The sequence below is a fragment of the Zingiber officinale genome, chromosome 10A, assembly GCF_018446385.1.
Source record: "Zingiber officinale cultivar Zhangliang chromosome 10A, Zo_v1.1, whole genome shotgun sequence".
In the NCBI taxonomy this organism is placed as follows: Eukaryota; Viridiplantae; Streptophyta; class Magnoliopsida; order Zingiberales; family Zingiberaceae; genus Zingiber; species Zingiber officinale.
In genome coordinates this window covers 58,280,399-58,287,863 of record NC_056004.1, presented here as the reverse complement: position 1 = coordinate 58,287,863, position 7,465 = coordinate 58,280,399, and the positions used below count along the sequence as shown (strand labels likewise).

Genomic DNA, 7,465 nt, shown 5'->3' with positions numbered 1-7,465 from the left:
GGTGAGTGAAGCCAGGCAGTGGGAAAGTCCTGGTGAGTGAAGCCAGGCAAACGGATAAGTCCTGGTGAGTGAAGCCAGGCAGTGGGAAAGTCCTGGTGAGTGAAGCCAGGCAGTTGGAAAGTCCTGGTGAGTAAAGCCGGGCAGATTGGAAATCATGGTGAGTGAAGCCAGGTGAAAACCCTAGTGAGTGAAGCTAGGTGAAAGTCCTGGTGAGTGAAGCCGGGCAAGGGAAAATCTAGATGGATCAAGGGTGATCGGACATCTGGTCTTGAGAAGGTCAAGTAGGTCAAGGGAGTGACCAGATACTTGACACGAAGAGAAAAGTCCAAGTGGGTCAAAGGTGTAAAATACCGGAAAAATAGGCGAATATTAATAAGGGAATTTTTCGAAATTTTTAGAGATTTTTCAGGAATTTTTCGGAGCTCGTACGGACGAGTTAACGGGGATAAAAACGGGGCCCGGAAAAGCCTATTTAGGTTACCCCGTTTAAATGAGGAAAAGTTGATTTTTCCTTTTCCTTTTTAAATTCTTTTTCTATTTTTCTTATTTCTCATACTATTTTCTTTCTCGCCGAAACATCCCCGCGCGCCTCTCCTCTCCCTCACTCCCGAACCCGACGCCAAAAGGAGCCCTAACCGCCGGCTACTCGGCGGTTCTCTCCTCTTCTTCCTCATCCCCTGCCCCTCACGACGACAGCATTCTCAGTCCTAGCACCGCCGCCAGACCGCCTGCCCTAGCCACCCGACGACGACCACAGAAGCCGACGCCGACCCCAATCGCCGGTGCCCTAGCCTCTGCCCCGACTCCAGTGACGCTGATTCTTCTCTCCTCTGTCCAGCCGAAGCCTCGTCTGCCGTAGCCCTTGCTGTGGAGTTTCCAGCGCCGCCGCTGCAACTCACAGAGCCTCCCTTCCTCTTCTCGCGGACACCTGGAGCCGTCGAAAATCGAGCATCCGAACCCTAGGTTGGGTCCCTGAGCGCTGGCCAAAATTTCTCTTCTGGTGTCTCTGTTTGGCAGTGCCGAAGACAAGGAGTTGTGCCCTAGTTTTGCTTTTCACAGTGGTTCTGTCTTCATTGTGATCTGCCCTAGCAGAATTGGGAAGGTAAGGGCCATACCTAGCTATGGAATTAGGTTTGTGGCTAGAGCTCAGTTCATGTTTTTCTTTGCTTCTAATCTAGGTCACGGATTGGTGAGGTTTGGTGTATTGTGGGGTGTTTTTGATTTTTGGCAGCAACCCCATCCCGCAGCGGTAAGGTAAGTATTTGATTTATGGATTTAGTTGACACATTTTTGATACATGTTCTAGGTACGACTTGATACATAATTAATTTGGTTATAGGGTGATTTAGGTTTATAAGTTGTATAACTGTGTGATTGGGGTTCATGAAACTAACCCTAACTAGTCAGTGGATTAGAAATTAGTTTAGCTATTTGTTTATAATTAAATTAGCTAAACTGTGCGATTTAACACAGGACTTTGACGCGAGATGAGTATCTCGGAGTCAGATCGGACCTTTCTATTTTCGGAGGCGGGTACTTTGACTTATGTCTTTTGATATGCATAATAAAGTGTTTAACATATAGCAATGATTGTGTTATCCTTTTGATTCGGTTGGTCACTACATGATCTGTTATATGTTGTTTGTTTATTTATTATGCACTGCATGTTATTATTGACCTGACCATACATGCTTTCGGTAGTGACCCAACCATGTGATACATCATGTTCAGGACCTAGGGTTTATATGATACCCTATCTGTTTGTGTACCTTCCATCTGATACATTGCCATGTGGTACACCTTTTATTTATGTATGGATCTTGCTATGCTATTCATGAGTTTGCCATGCTTAGTATCATGCATCATGTTTGCATGCTGTGCGATTGTCGGCTCCACTATGGTTGAGCTCATCGCCAGTTACATGTACTGCACACACCACCACCACCCATGGATTAGTGGTATATCAGGCAGGTGTGTGGCGGTTCTGCTGTTTGGCTCCGTTGGTCTGAGGACTCAGCGTGGTAGCCGACAGTCAGTTCCGCTCCGTTGGCATTTAGTGTAGCAGCGTGGTAGCCGGCAGACGGTGGACTCTGTTTGGCTCCGTTGGTCAGGAGACTCAGCGTGGTAGCCGGCAGAGATTTTTCCTCCCCGTCATTGTGTACCGGGAGATGAGAGCATTGAGCTCCCCCATTTATGATTTGGGGCCAGAGGACAGGAGTACTCCGACAGCATTCCGTCCACTCAGTCACTGTCAGGAGCAGTGATGTCCGAGTGCACGATCACCATATGCATTTATTGCATTTTATTGTTGTGATTGCTGCACTTATATGCTGCATTTGTATGGATGCATTTGATTGACATGCATACAGGATTATGATTTCTTCGGTCTGACGACCTGTTACCTTTGTACCTTGATTCCGGTTAGTACAGTTATCTCCTGATTTCATTTTAGTTGCATTTATTCCTTCTCGTATTCAGGAGACTGTACGCATGATTAGTGTTGTTTGTTATTTGTTTTATTATGCATATCAGTTGTACCTGCTGAGTGTTGGACTCACCCCGCCTCCATTGTTGATATTTTCAGGTTGAGGCTGTCCGGAGCAGTTCCAGTCGCTGGCCCCCCATCTGCACGTAGAGCTAGTTCGTTATTTATTTTATTTTGGTTTTTTTCTATATCTGACTTTGTTTTAGTATTGTCTTTGGATTTTTACTATGGATATTGTATGGAGTGATACCTTGTGATGGATTTTTGATATGATATTGGATTTCATTCTACTACGTGCCTGCCTGGACGGCAGAAGAGGTGAGTTCGTTGGATTTGAGCTTTACGAGTGTAGTGGAGTAGGGTGGATTTCGAGTCAGAGTCCTATTGTTACTGAATATCTTTATAAACTGCGTGGTGTTTGTTTTTATTTTTGTTATCATTCCAGCCGCCTGTGGCTGATGTATATGTGATATGTAGAAAGTTTCATATTGTCCGCCGTACAGGGGAGATGCTGCCGAAATTTCTTCGGACAGAGACTCCTCTGGGGCGTGACAATTTAGTGGTATCAGAGCAGGTATACGATACTTGCTGTGTTTTCTGGATTTATACGATTTTTGTTTTCGTATTATGGATACTTTGAATAATCTGATATCATTTTATTGGGTATCAGCGTGCCAAAGTTTGGCGATATTTATTTGATTTCCGTGTGTTGGATTTTCGGGATTTATCTGATACCAATTCATTGGTATCAGAGCAGGGTGTGATACCTGCATTTGGTATTTTGGACATTTTTATACTAGTCCTAGTTGCGAGACAAATTAGTCTGGGCAGTTATTTTGGGTTGCACGGATTTTCCGTTTCGATTATGTTTCGGACTTCCGTTTCGGATTTATATGGATTTCCGGCGATTTTCTCGTTCGGAATTTTGAGGTCAGAAGTTGGGGACTGGACAGCAATGGAACATCTCCAGACGGCAAATAGGTATGATGTTTATTTTATGATAGTTAGGACATCTATCAGCACTTTATCTTTATTACCTGTCTGGATGTTGTAGCCATATTACATGTGATGGGTTAGCCACTGATCTTGGTCGACCCTAATAGAGATCAAGGATTATAGTCTCTGGTAATTTTTCATATCATACCATCAGTAGTTTTAGCTTCTGTTACTACTATTAGGAGATGGAGGCACATATCAGCCTCTGCTATTGTTAGCTGGGTAATGGATGATACCTATATATTCCTGTGGACTTAGCCAGTAGAGTTTTTATACTCGTATCCTTTGGATAATAGGGTATCCGATACGATGAAAATTGGGCATTGGAGAGTTATCATGTTTGATCATTGTTGAGAATGATTTGAGGTTGAGGGATATTGGAAGATCAGATATTGTGATGTGTTGATTTCTAATGATTTATGAGAGAAAATGTTATGTGGTTGTTTGATGATCTATTGTGGATAACTATTTTGATGATTTATATTTGGGTTGTCATTGATGGTGACATAGTGAGTGTCATTTATGATATTCACAGGTTTGATGATTATGGTTGGTGATCAGATTATAAATTGGGTGTTGGAGAGTTTTACGGTTGAATGTACCTATGAGATTTTAATAAATCTGGTTGGTTATGGATAGTTAACAGGATGAAAAAAAAAATGATATATGCTTCCTCTGATATGGGACTATGTGGAAAAAATAATGATTGATATTTTGAATGCTAACTTGCCCTCATGGGGAGTGGAGATTTATTCATCTGATATAGTGTGGGATGTTTTTGAGGATGAAGATGAGAGTGTCTTGATGTTCTTAAATTATGACTTTTCTTTTGGGTCGTACACATTTATACATATGATATTATGTGGTTGGATATACCTTAGTTGCTTGTGGAGGATTAAGGTATTCTTGATTAGTTAGTAGATGAATGATTTAGTTTTGTTGGTTGATCAGTAGAGGATTGCCATACTCTATTTTTAGAGGTTCGAACCTTTAGGTTATTTGTGCTTAGTTATGTATCTAGAGCACATTTGAGTACATGTTTTGTACTGACGTGAAAATGACTGATTTAGCCATATATCATTATCGGCTTGGATAGGTTATAAAGAATCGATGTATCCTATTCCATGAAGATTTTGACCGTGGATTGTATATACCTGGTGGGATAACTTGGAGGGTGCTTTGGGATATGTGGCCCCGCTGATGTAAGGAAGTGTAGAGCTACTTGCTTAACACTTATGGGATACAATCGTTACTGGTGTATACTGGAAGAGTACATTTGGATTTATGATGATAAAATTTTCCTCATTAGATATAGTCTTGGTAGTGTATGACATTGACTTGCAATGTTATACCATGGTGTGTATATCTTTCTTGTCCGATACTAGTTCCTTTGAACCTATAGCAGGGTTGTTATTGGATGATTAGACTGCTTTATTTTGGGTTGCTTTTGATTGATGTATTCATGCTTGATACGTATGCATGAATTTTGTTTAGATATACCCGTAACCCATGAGTGTTGGTAGCATAAGGTTGGTCTCTTTGATTGAGCTGGTATGCTGATTTTGCATGTATATCATGATTGTTTTGGGTTATAGGAGTCCTGTGGTAGACTGTCCATTTGCAAGTAGTATATGTATCCATGTTCTGATATGATTTGAAGGTTCCTTGTGGATCATAGATATGTAGTTCGGTGTATGTATCTGGAGGTATTATTGAAGATAGCTTGTTGATTAAATCGGAGATGTAGTATAAGTACATCGGTGGTGTTTTTGATGGAGGCATTTTGTCGATTTAATCTGAGTTGTGATATGTACATATGTGTTTGGTGTGGTATCTGAGGTAATTTTTTTTATTTTGTTTGATTTGTGGGTGCACCTGAGTTTAGTATGCTTTATTGGAAGTATATGTTGGTTATACTCTTGGCATAGGTGAAGATATGTCATGTGAGTGTTGTTTGTGGTGTATTGTTGATTTTACCTACATTGATTTTGCACACGTGTTCGGTATGTATTGTTGGAGGTATCATACTGAATATACCTGAGTTGTGAGTATGTTTGGTGTATAATAATTGGAGGATTTTGTTGATCATACATATGTTGTGTGAGCATGTGTGCTAGGTGTATACATTGGTAGCAGTATGATGATTCTACTTATACTGAATGCAGAATGTGGAGTGACTGCATTACGTCATTTGTTGAATTAACCCATCAACTAATTTTCCTATCAGTGGATGACCCACTAGGATGATGATAGAGTTGACTATGGATTTGATTTGTTTATTAGGTTGTTTATACCTTCGGCTGCCCACAATGATATATGGTTGAGTGATCTCGTGCAGCCTCTAGTTGGATAGTTAGGTGCCTTGTACACTTATGGATCGTTTGTGGTGGAGCGTTGCTCCCACATATCACGGATTGCTGGTAGCGGAGCATTGCTCCTATATTTATTGCAAATACATATTTCAGATTATTTGTGGTGGAGTGTTGCTCCCACATATTGAGGATTTCTTGTGGTAGAGCGTTGCTCCCACATATGTGGTGTTTCCTGTGATGGTTGGAGGATTTATTCTTTGGTGATTTATGTTATTGATGATCATATTTTTCGATTTATTATTGGAGATTTTATGGATAGGAATGTCTGTGATACGGACATTATGTGTATTGGTTTTTACCATATAGGCTTACAGTGCCTTAGATGTTTTCAGGGACTCGATGATCCTGGTATGTCGAGGATGTTTGGATAGGTGTCCATTATCTTTGTGGACGATGTTGTGATCTATTACGGATTCGAGGTGAGTCACGTACACTACCTTTGCATAGATCTAGAGATGATTCGACGAGAACATCTATATGTGATTATCAGTAGTGCTGGTTTGGATTGTATTTTGTTATGATGTTTGGGACACACGGTCACCAGTAGGAGTGTACCGTGGTTCCACAGGAGATAGAGGTTTTACCGTTGGGAGCAGCCGAAAATCAGTGTAGGAGATCCGCAGTCTTTTGTGACTCACAGGATATTACAGACCTTTCGTCGAGGGTTGCTTCCGCATAGCTATGCTACTTTCACGTGTGACCATGAAAGGCGTGAAGTTTACTTGGACTGAGGATTGCAAGACCAGCTTCTAGGAGCTGAAGCGGAGACGAGTGTCGACTTTGATTTTTTGGTTTTTACCTTCGGAAGAGGACGAATTTGTCCTCTACACCGACGCGTCTCTACAGGGTATGGGTGCTGTTCTGGTGCAGCACGGTAGAGTATTCTTATATGCTTCTCGATAGTTGAGGGAGCCTGAGAAGAAAATACTCAGTTCATGATCTGGAGTTGGCCGCTGTTATTTTTGCCCTGAAGATTTGGCGGCAGTACCTGTATGATATTACATTGAGATTCTCACTGACCATCGAAGTCTCAAATATCTGTTCACTCAGAAGGAACTTAATCTTCGACCGAGGAGATAGATGGAGTTCCTGAAGTATTATGATTGTACCATTAGCTATCACCTGGAAAAAGCTAATGTGGTTACCGATACACTTAGCTAGAGGTCCAGAGGGACTTTAGCTTGCCACCGAGTTGTGGTCACAGATTTGATTCAGGATTTCTCTGAGTTAGACATTAAGGAGCAGGGACAGACAGAGCAGGGTATTCTTGTTACCATAGTTGCTCAGTCGTCGATCAGGACGAGAATCCGAGAGACCCAGTTGTTGAGACCTCATAGAGCTCAACGTGAGGCAAAGTGGTCCATATTATCAGACAGAGGATGTTAGAGGCATAAGACTGCCAGAAGTGTTATGCTGACCGGAGTCGGAGACCCTTAGAGTTCTCCATTTGCGACCAGGTATTTCTACGAGTTTCACCCACGAAAGGGGTGAAGAGATTGGCCTCAAAGGTAAGCTAGCTCCGTGATATATTGGACTTTTCCAGATCTCGGAAAGGATTACAGCGGTAGCTTATCGGTTGGCACTATCGCCGACTTTGGCAGGCGTCCACGAT

The 7,465-nt window shown here is 41.9% G+C and overlaps 1 long non-coding RNA gene across 1 annotated transcript; it reads left to right on the top strand.

Annotated features, from left to right (window-relative positions):
* Positions 1-1,014: 1,014 nt before the first annotated feature.
* Positions 1,015-1,488, top strand: LOC122028146. Its single transcript, XR_006124659.1, has 3 exons — positions 1,015-1,102; positions 1,179-1,254; positions 1,474-1,488. It is a non-coding gene; the product is annotated as an uncharacterized LOC122028146 (long non-coding RNA).
* Positions 1,489-7,465: the final 5,977 nt, after the last annotated feature.